This window comes from Cervus canadensis, chromosome 24 (genome assembly GCF_019320065.1).
Source record: "Cervus canadensis isolate Bull #8, Minnesota chromosome 24, ASM1932006v1, whole genome shotgun sequence".
NCBI lineage: Eukaryota > Metazoa > Chordata > Mammalia > Artiodactyla > Cervidae > Cervus > Cervus canadensis.
In genome coordinates this window covers 22,566,168-22,578,000 of record NC_057409.1, presented here as the reverse complement: position 1 = coordinate 22,578,000, position 11,833 = coordinate 22,566,168, and positions in this window count along the sequence as shown.

Sequence of the window (11,833 nt, the reverse complement as noted above, 5' to 3'; positions counted from 1 at the left end):
CATTTTGTTGTACAGCAGAAAATAATACAACATTGTAAAGTAATTAAACTACAATAAAAAAAGAAGAATTTTTAAATAGACATAATATTTCATTCTTCTCCCCACTGAGAAGAATATATAGTCAACTCTGTACCCACCTTCTCACCAAGTTCATTTTCTACCTCTGCTGTGTTTTTGAACTGCCCCATGCCACCTTCAGGACTTCCCTGCTGGCTCAGTCAGTAAAGAATCTACCTGCAAAGTAGGAGATCCAGGTTTGAGTCCTGGGTCAGGAAGATCCCCTGGAGAAGGAGATGGCAACCCGCTCCAGTATTCTTGCCTGAAGAATCTCATGTACAGAGGAGCCTGGCGGGCTACAGTCCATGCAGTCACAGAGTCAGACACGACTGAGCGATTAAACCACATGCCATCTTCATCAAAAGTACTGGGCCCCTTTGCGGTTCTCCGGAGCCAGACTGTCTAGGATGGTAATCCTAATTTAGATGTTTACCAGCAGACTGCCTTTGGGCAAGTTACTTAGCCTAGCTAGAACATCACCAGCTCAGAAGGTTCTGAGTTCACACATGCAAAGCACATGGCAAGAGGCCAAGCATAAAACAAGTGTTCGGGGAAATGGTCACCATCATATCCTCACTGTTCCGTACGTCTGGAAGCGGTTTCTTCATTTGTCTTTTTATTCTGATGCTTTGACATCTGGGGCCTTGCTGAGCCTGGAGAAACTGTCCCTCTCAGGACTAGCCACTTCCTAGAGATAGTTAAAAGACTCACCCGAGAGCAAGCCTTTCACTGACAAACCAGTCAGTCCAGAGTCCGCATCTCAATCACCTTAATCTGGCTCTCACTGAATTCTTCACACTGGACCTATCTGCCTGATCCTACTCACTCCAGGGCCAGGTACCAGCTGACTAGGTCCAGCCCCTACACCCAGCGTGCTTAGTCGCTCGGTCGTGTCTGACTCTGCGACCCCATGGACAGCAGCCTGCCAGGTTCCTCTGTCCATGGGGGTTCTCCAGGCAAGAATACTGGAGTGGGTTGTCATACTCTCCTCCAGGGGATCTTCCCAACCCAGGGATCAAACCCAGGTCTCCCGCATTGCAGGCAGATTCTTTACCATCCGAGCCACCAGGGAAGCCTGAAATATTCAAACTAGCCAGTCCTAAACCTGAAGACCTGCCTCATCTGTTCCTTCCCTGGACACCACAATAAAGGCTCTTGGGCACGTTTTCTCCCTCCTCTTCTGACCGACCCTGGAGCCATGTGGCCTTGCATAGCATGGCATGCTGCCCCCTCTTCTTGGGAAGGGAGAGTAATAAACTATCTATCCCTGAAATTAATCTTGTGTTGGCCCCCAGTTCATGAATACTAATAAAACCTGTGTTCTAGATTGAAGATAGTTTTTATTTTAAAGAAGGTAGACCAGTTTTCATTTTTAATTTATTCAGCTGCATCGGGTCCTAGTTGTGGCACAAAGGGTCTTCATTACATCACTCGGACTCTTTAGGTGGTGCCTGCAGACTCAGGAGTTGCAGCCCGCAGGTTTAGTTGCTCCATGGTGTGCAAGATCTTAGTTCTCCAACCAGGGATGGAACCCATAACCCCTGCATTGCAAGGTGGATTCTTAATCACTGGACATCAGGGAAGCCCCTGAAGATAGTCTTTAAATAGTGATGTTGTCAATGTTATTAGAATAAAATTCTATCCATAGACATGATTGTCAATATAATGCAGGCAATTACTATCTAACATCTATTATGAGCTAAAGACCCTATTATATGATTTGGAAATATGATAATTTAAGACAACCTGTACGTTTCCCAGTCTTACTACCTCTTAGAGGAATCAGATTCGTGTGTAACATAAATAACACAGATGACCAAACAAACTGGGATCATCGAAATTACAGAGGTGTGAGGAAATCATGAGTGGGCAGGAAAAATAATGATTCATCCTAGGAAGAGATTTCCATTATTAATGGAATCCAACATTTTTATTTTCTCAAAAATATTCTATATGTCTTTATTCTACACAACTAAGACTTTTCAATGCAATGTGGAAATTGATAAAGACTTCAAAATCACTGTTTAAAAAATCTAGCACTTTCTTGATTATTCCAGCAAACCATTCCCACCTGGCAAGATATTGTGCTCCTATAGAACATGTTATGAATCCTTGCTGCCCACAATTACCTCAAAGACAGAAATGAAGTGTCAGAACTTGTTTATATTGATACTTGGGAAACTCATCTGTACACGTGGGCAACTTGTATTTGATGTCCAACTAATCTGGCCTAGTGACAGCCTAATACGTTCACAGGGCATAAGGTTTAGCTAGCAACGAAAATAAGCAAAAAATATTTCACAACCTTTTTAAATCCTTCTATTATGTAATTTGATGGCCTCTGTGGTTTATCATTTTTTTCACTTACGGGTGATTTCTAGGATGAATAAGGATCTCCTTAACATGAGTATATCCCTAACATGTGCTTCCCTGGTGGCTCGGATGGTAAAGAATCCAGCTGTAATGCAGGAGACCTGGGTTCTATTCCTGGTTGGGAACATCCACTAGAGAAGGGAAAGGTTACCCCCTCCAGTATGCTGGCCTGGAGAACTCCATGGACTGTATAGTCCATGGGGTCGCAAAGAGTTGGACCCAACTGAGTGACTTTCACTTTCACTGACATGAATATTAACCAAGCGTCAGTGCATAGGGGAGCCAGCTCACATCTTACACAGGAGTCCTACAGAGAATTTAATATAGGGTGTCCAGGTAGCTGAGTCGTCATTTTGTTTTTATATCCCTCTCCTTATCCTTCTAACCACAAACATATTTTTATTAAGGAAAGGACAAGGGAAGATGAAAAAGCGTGACTGGGGTATCTCCATCTACATTTTTGGAGTGTAATAGCGCTGTGAACCTTTCTGTGGGCGTCGGTGGATGTTAATCACCAAACCAAATGAATAAGGCAAATAACAATGTGCATCATTACAAGATGAATAAAGCCTGCTTAGGTTTGCATCAACAGCGGGCTTCCCAGGTGGCACAGTGGTAAAAAAGAATCCACCTGCCAATGCAGGAGACACAAGAGACACAGGTTGGATCCCAGGTTTGGGAAGATCCTCGTAGGAAATGGCAACCACTCCAGTGTTCTTGCCTGAAGAGTCCCATGGACAGAGGAGTCTGGTGGGCTGCAGTCCATGGGGTCACAAAGACTGGGACATGGCTGAGCAATTGAGCACAAACACATGCACATCACCAGGAGTACTTACTTGTTAATATAGTCTTTGCATTTCAAAGTAATGAGGTTTAAAATAATGTATTAGATGAATAATATTAATGTTTTCTTAAACATGAATTTCCCCGGTGGTTCAGCGGTAAAGAATCTACCTGCAATACAGAAGCTGCAGGAAATGAGGGTTCGATCCCTGGGCCGGAAAGATCCCCTGGAGGTCATGGCAACCCACTCCAGTATTCTTGCCTGGAGAATCCCAAAGACAGAGGAACATGGTGGACTATAGTCCATGGGGTCTCAAAGAATCGGACATGACAGAAGCGACTGAGCAGGCACACACGGATTTATATACTGCTGAATCACATACTTATATGCTCATTATGCCTTGTTTTCACCAAACACACACGTGCATGCACATACACAGACACACTTATCAACATATATTGATACATCACTATTTAATTTGGTGGGAGTCAAGGGTATCAAAATGTGAGTATATGCCTGAGGACAGGCATCACCTTTATGCTTTTCTATGAAAAGAGTTGAGAATCATGGTCCACTCATTTCCTACAGCTGCTGTAACAGATTATCATGAGCCTGCTGACTTAAACCAATGCAAATTTATTATCTTCAAATTCTGGAGCCCAAAAGTTTGAAATGGGTTTGGCAGATTGAAAAACAAGATGTTGGCAAAGCTGGCTCTTCTGGAGGCTCTAGAGAAGAGTTTGTTTCCTTGCCTTTCCCACCTTCTAGAAGCCATCAGCTCATGACTCCTTCCTCCCATCACATCACCTTCTTCCCCCTGTTTCCATCATCACAGAACCTTCTGCCTCTTCTGTACTCAAATCTCTCTCTTGTAAGAAAACTTGTGGTTATATTTAAACACCACGGGATAATAATCCAGAATAATCTCCCCATCTCAACATTCTTAACCACATTTGCAAAGTCTCTTTCTTCACATCAAGTAATATCCACAGATTCCAGGGACTAGGAAGTGGATGTCTTTGGGGGCCATTATTCAGTTATATATTCACATATAGTGAGGTAACATAGAGTCGGGAATTATAGAACTTTCAGCCTGGGCTCTATATTGTTGCACAAGTAAACACTTGTGCTTATATTCTATCTCAGTTTCCTCATTTGTTAAATGAGAATAATAATAGTACCTCCCTTGCAGAGTCATTGTGAGGATTAAATGAGTTAGTATATGTAACCACTCACTGGCTCAGTCGTGTCTGACTCTTTGCGACCCCATGGACTGTAGCCTCCCAGGCTCCTCTGTTCATGGAATTTTCCAAGCAAGAATACTAGAGTGGATTGCCATTTTCTCCTGCAGGGAATCTCCTCAACCCAGGGATCAAACCCATGTCTCCTGTATCTCCTGCATTGGCAGGCGGATTTTTTTTTTTAACCACTGAGCCACATATATGTAAAAATCTTAGACTTTGAGTTGTACACCAAAAAAATCTTAGAACAGGGCTCTAGGGACTTCCCTGGAGATCTAGTAGCTAAAACTTCATGCTCCCAATGCAGAGGGCCTGGGTTTGATCCCTGATCAGGGAACTAGGTCCCAAATGCCACAACCAAGAGTTCTCATATCACAACTAAAAATCCTGTATGCTGCCATGAAGATCAGCAGACGAATGGATAAGGAAGCTGTGGTACATATACACCATGGAATATTACTCAGCCATTAAAAAGAATTCATTTGAATCAGTTCTAATGAGATGGATGAAACTGGAGCCCATTATACAGAGTGAAGTAAGCCAGAAAGATAAAGACCAATACAGTATACTAACGCATATATATGGAATTCAGAAAGATGGTAATGATAACCCTATATGCAAAACAGAAAAAGAGACACAGATGTACAGAACAAAATTTTAGACTCTGTGGGAGAAGGCGAGGGTGGGATGTTCTGAGAGAACAGCATTGAAACAAGTATGCTATCAAGGGTGAACAGATGACCAGTCCAGGTTGGATGCATGAGACAAGTGCTCAGGGCTAGTGCACTGGGAAGACCCAGAGGGATGGGATGGGGAGGGAGGCGGGACGGGGGATCGGGATGGGGAACACATGTAAATCCATGGCTGATTCATGTCAATGTATGACAAAAACCACTACAATATAAAACAAAACAAAACAAAAAAAACAAAGACCCCGCATGCCCATGCAGCCAAATAAAGAAATATTTTTTTAAAAAAGGAACATCACCTTGGACATATTGAGTGTTCATTATGCTTGAGTGATGATTATTATCCTACTAAAGACCTGTGCATCCCCTTGGCAGGTGGACAAAACACACACGTACACACATACACACCTCAGGGTCACTTTCTCTTGTCTCCAGGGCTTCATCTTAGTTCCAGGCCTGAAGCCAGTGGACTTTGGCTCTGAGCCCACGTTGACTAAACCACCGTGTCTAGGATGCTCTGCATCCTTCACTTGTCCCCCTGGCAACGCATTCACAGAGCATCAGGAAATTTGGTTCAGCTCCTGTCACTTTAAACAAAAGGTCCTGCTGCCTTGGCCACTGGCAACTGAGAGCAGATCCTGGCCTGATTTCTGTCCCCACTTCTGCTCCTGTGGTTGGCTTCTATCCGAGGAGACTCGTTCCTTCCTTCTCCCCCAACTGCCCCTTGTCTGCAAAATAAAATTACCAACCAGGCACACAGCCCTCCTTTCTGCCTTCAGTCTCTCTCGGGGCAGAACTGCACCTCCCAGTCACTCCCACTGCCTGAGTCACTCATTACCCCATGGAAGTTGACCTCACTGGATCTTTGTGCGACTATGACCCAGGGATGCATGCTAAGTCACTTCAGTCATGTCCAACTCTTTGCAACCCTATAGACTGTAGCCCACCAGGCTCCTCTTTCCATTGGTTCTCCAGGCAAGAATACTGGAGTGGGTTGCCATGTCCTCCTCCAGGGCATCTTCCCAGTCCAGGGATCGAACCTGAGTCTCTTGCATCTCCTGCATTGATAGGCAGACTCTTTACCACTAGCACTACCTGGGAAGTCCGACCCAGGGATAACTCAGCAGAAACTATAGAGCTATCAACTCAAAGAAGCAAAGCTTTTGCCTTTCTGTAAAAACTTCTGAGATTCTGGCACCTCTTTCTTAATACATTTAAAAATATCTTTCCTCATTGCCTTTTTCCCAGGCACCCTCTCCCTCACTCCTCTTGGAGCAAGGGAACCGGTCACAGCCACAGGTGACAGCCAAGAGCATCTTGGCTTGTTTCCACTATGTACTTTTCCTCCTCATCTAGCTCATAGGCTTTCAGCAGAAGTGTCCTTACAAAAACCTAACATAGGCGCAGAAATTAATCATCTTCATTTGAGCACCATATAGGACAGAAAAATGTCAGTCTGCAGTATAACTGAATGATGTCCAACATATTGAATTCAAGAGGTGATGGGGGAACACTTCAGATTTAATAAAGACTTCCCAGGACACAGCTAAACTTTCACTTCTTTGCTAAATTATGCTCACAACAAAAGGAAGAAGAAATTCCTTATGAAGCAGCCCTCAGTGGCCTCATGGGAATTCCTCATTTTCCTAGGCAAACTGCAAATAGTCCCAAAGTCAAATTTTACATGAAATTACTCGGCCTCAGCAAGACTTTCATGGGTGTGACTGAAAGCAAATTCTGCTCCCCCTCCTTGCGGGGAAAACCACTGAGTAACCATTTAAGGCAGTGATTTGTTCACTAATTATGACTCTCCTGGATCGACTCAATCTGCTCTTCTTTCCTTAGGAGTCCTGTGTTAAGTTTTGTAGGGCAACATCTAAGCAAGGCAGTTATGTTTTTATGCTTTTGCACTTGGGGAACATTTTTGTGGTGTCTGCAGGGCCCTCCTAAAGCTTGCTCATTTAGCACAGCAATGTGCAACGTATTTAATTGAAGCCTGGCTCTCTAGTGTACACTGACTACTTTCTTCAAAACTGTGAGAATTTTTCTCTCATGAGAAAACTGCAAGAATCAATTCTAATCCCTCCAGTCCCAAACCAGGCGAATATTTCCTAAGTGTCTAGCCCTGTGCTGCTTGGAGGTAGGGGCTCAAAAGAGACTTATTGAGAAGACGTTTCAAAACCCCAACGTGTGTACGGTGGTCACACAGCAACCTGCAAAACTGTCACTCAATTACCTCTGTGTCTGGAAAGTTTCTCAATAGAAATTACTCCATTCATACTTCTTCCCAGGAGGTGTTGGGAACTGCTTGGGTGGCAAAGCATGTTAATTATAAATTTTTTAAAAAATCAGACTAAGGCAGTCAAAAATAAGATTTCACCTCCTACTTTTCAATCTATTAGAACCAATTTGGAGTCCAGCTAAAGCCTCCCTTTCATGTCTCAGTTGTTCAGTGCTGAGTTAAGGAAATAAAAATTGAGGAAGGTGACTGACTTGAAAAAGGAGAGTTAGATTGAAAAAACCCTTAAAGACTCTGAGCACACATGGCCCAAGGACTGCTAGCTTAATCTATAATTTGAGATGAGACAAATACTGGGAGGAGGGGAAAAAGTCAATATTGTTTACAGCTGGACTGGTAATGATAATAAGGTTAAATTTAGGCAATATGTATTTCTACATGTCTTTATCTACTATTAACTCCTAGGGCAGCAAATAGTTCATCAGTTGGCACATAAATTCTGTTGCTCTGAATTAAAGGGCAGAAGCATTCACCCAGAATTATTAAAAAAACAATAATAGGCCTCAGAGAGTACATACGAAAATTGAAGGGACTTCCCTGGTGGCACAGTGGATAAGAATCTACCTGCCCATGCAGGGGACACTGGTTCAGTCCCTGGTCTGGGAAGATCCCGTGTGCCACAGAGCAGCCAAGCCTGTGGGCCACAACTACTGAGCCTGTGCTTTAGATCTGGGGAGCCACAACTACTGATACCCGCATGCCGAGAGCCCATGCTCCACAACAAGAGAAGCCACTGCAATGAGCAGCCCACGCAGTCCAAGGAAGAAGAGATCCCACTTGGCACAACTAGAGAAAGGCCACGCGAAGGAGAAGACAGTGCAGCCAAAAGAAAATAAATAATTTTAAAATGGAAGACTGAGAGCGATACATACCAGCACTAACGAAGTGGGTCAGGAGCTCACTAAATACATGGATGGCGTGGTAACAGGACACAGTCCAAGAAAATCAACTCTTTCATCCTTTTATTCAATCAACTAACACTGTCCACTCTGGTTCAGGTACTGTTTTAGGTCTTATAACTACAGTCACAAAGATGACAGGTCCTAACTCTGACGGAGGTTGTATTTGTGTGCGTATATGTGTGCCTGTGTGTGTGTGAGAGAGAGACAGAGAGAGAAATGTGGGCTAAAGTAGAGTGACAGATGATACAAATAGATAACTAAACCAGAACGAGGTAAACCATCATTGTAGGGGCCCTGCTGCTGCTAAGTCACTTCAGTCGTGTCGGGGCTCTACAGTGGATCAAATGGTGGTCCCCCCAAAAGGCGTGTCCATCTCCTAACTCCCAGAACCTGTAAATGTGACCTTCTTTGGAAAAAGGGTCTTTACAGATGTAATTAAGTTAAAGAACTTGAGAGGAGATCATCCTGATTTACGTATAGGGTGAAAGGGTGCCAAAATCCAATATCAAGTGTCACTATAAGAGACAGAGAGACATAAAGAAGAGAAGAAGGTAATGTGGACATGAAGGCAGAGATGAGAGTTTTGCAACCACAGCCAAGGAACGCCTGGAGATGCTGGACAAGTCAGAGAGGGATCCTCCGATGTGTCCCTGGATGCAGAGTGGCTCCATGTCTGACTTGATTTCTGACAACTGCTTCCAGAGCTGTGATAGAATAACTTTCTGTTGTTTTACACCATGACTTTTACGGTCATTTGTTACAACAACTCTAGGAAAGTAATACAGGTTTTAAAAGAAAACAAAATGGGCTGATGGAAGCCAGATGTTAGAAGGTCTCATGTTGTCAAAACTATGTTCTTTGGGACTTCCTTGGTGGTCCAGTGATTAAGACTCTGCCTTCCAATGCAGGGAACTAAGATCCTACACGCATGGGGCAACAAGGTCCACACACCACAACTAGAGAAGCCCCACCCCCACACATCACCATCACCCCCACTCCCCACCCAGTGCTGCAACAAAGAGCCTGTGGGCTGCACCTAAGATCCAACACAATCAAATAAAATAAATTAATTTTAAAAAATTATCCCCAGATTGATTTTATCAAAAAAATAAAAAACTAGGCTCATGGCAAGGAAGAGGCACCCAGGAACTACATCCAGATTTATACTCACAAAGACCACACAGAAGGTGTTCCTTCCTACAGTTGCAGTCAAGAGAGGACATCTGCTTCTATTGTCTGCCAACATCTCTTCTCGTTGTTTCTGATAAATAAAAAGCCCCTTTCTTATGGGAACCCACATTTTGTTCAGCTCAGTCATTCAGTTGCATCTGACTCTTTGAGACCCCACGGACCGCAGCACGCCAGGCCTCCTTGTCCATCACCAACTCCCGGAGTTTACTCAAACTCATGTCCATTGAGTCGGTGATGCCATCCAACCATCTCGTCCTCTGTCGTCCCCTTCTCCTCCCACCTTCAATCTTTCCCAGCATCAGGGGAAATCAAATGGGTCTTTTCAAATGACTCAGTTCTTCCCATCAGGTGGCCAAAGTATTGGAGTTTCAGCTTCAACATCAGTCCTTCCAGTGAATATTCAGGACTGATTTCCTTTAAGATGGACTAGTTGGATCTCCTTGCAGTCCAAGGGACTCTCAAGAGTCTTCTCCAACACCACAGTTCAAAAGCACCAATTCTTCTGTGATCAGCTTTGTTACAGTCCAACTCTCACATCCATACATGACCACTGGAAAAACCATAGACTTGACTAGATGGACCTTTGTTGGCAAAGTAACGTCTCTGCTTTTTAATATGCTGTCTAGGTTGGTCATAACTTTCCTTCCAAGGAGTAAGTGTCTTTTAATGTTATGGCTGCAGTCACCATCTACAGTGATTTTGGAGCCCCCCAAAATAAAGTCTTTGACTGCTTCCATTGTTTCCCCATCTATTTGCCATGAAGTGATGGGACCAGATGTCGTGATCTTAGTTTTCCGAATGTTGAGTTTTAAACCAATTTTTTCACTCTCCTCTTTCACTTTCATCAAGCGGTCTTTCATCTTTAGTTCTTCTTCACTTTCTGCCATAAAGGTGGTGTCATCTGCGTATCTGAGGTTATTGATAATTTCTCCCAGCTATCTTGATTCAAGCTTGTGCTTCATCCAGTCCAGTGTTTCTCATGATGTACGCTGCATATAAGTTAAATAAGCAGGGTGACAACATACAGCCTTGACATACTCCTTTTCCTATTTGGAACCAGTCTGTCGTTCCATGTCCAGTTCTCACTGTTGTTTCTTCACTTGCATACAGGTTTCTCAAGAGGCAGGTCAGGTGGTCTGGTATTCCCATCTCTTTTAAGAATTTTCACAACAGGTTGTTGTGATCCATACAGTCAAAGGCTTTGGCATAGTCAATAAACTTGAACATTTTGTTCAAGTGGGGCTAACTCCCCCTCATGTATCCTCCCAAATCTCATTCACATAAATAGATACAGAGCCACAACCTCACCCATCAGAGAATCCCATCATCTGGGCACAATGATTAGTCCCATCATGGACATGTGACTCAGGCCAGCCCAATCAGAGAGTCTTCTTAGGAAGTCTTAGAAAAGGCTTGTCTCTCCACTAGGAGGCTTTGCTGGTCGAATATGACCCTGGGGCTATGATTCTCTGAGGCACACTTTCAGTTAAAGGGTGCAGTAGCTTTCCTTCTTTCTCTTTTTTGTTGAAGTTAGTTCTCAGTCTCTCTTGCTTAGAAGCCAAACGGCTCTAACTAACTGGAGGCCCTGTCCTCCTGGTGACCTAAGCCTGACCACATGTACTACATAGGGTTCCTTCCATCATCCCTAGACAAGTCTAGAGGCCGACCTGCGTCTCAGAAGGGACTCTGCTCACCCCGGTGAGTCCCCTGCTGCATCCTTCTTAGCCTGGTAAGGGGGCGGGGGTGGGTGTTCTTACTGTCCCAGCCGTGAGGGAGAAGAAAAAAGCAATCCCAAACAAAAAAAATCAAAAGAATCAAAGCCAAGAGAACATCAAAGAGACACTGAACCCCCAAACGACCGGTTTTAAACAGCTTTGTTTAGCCCTTTGAAAACGCAATTCCCTAACGACGTGCCCCAATTTGGTGCTTGACCTGAACCCCGATCTCACTCTGCCTCACTGGATTTCAGCCCGTTATTTGGTGCAAGAACAGAACTGATTGTAACTGATTCAAGCTGAGAACGGATTTATCAGAAGGCTAGGAGAACTGACTCCAAAAATACAAAAGAACAAAAGGAGGATGAATCACAACCAAAATCAGGCCTCTGGACCAGTGTAGGGTATAAGCGCCAAAGCCAAAGGCTGACATCACTTCTCCCTGGGACTTCTGCCTGTCACCGCCGAGCCTAAAGGAGTTTTCCCACATCAAACCTACCAGATTGGCCTCATGACTACCTCAAGGGATGCAAGGATGGAAGGTGTTTCAGCTGGGCTCTGCCTCCCGCTGAGACTCCTATG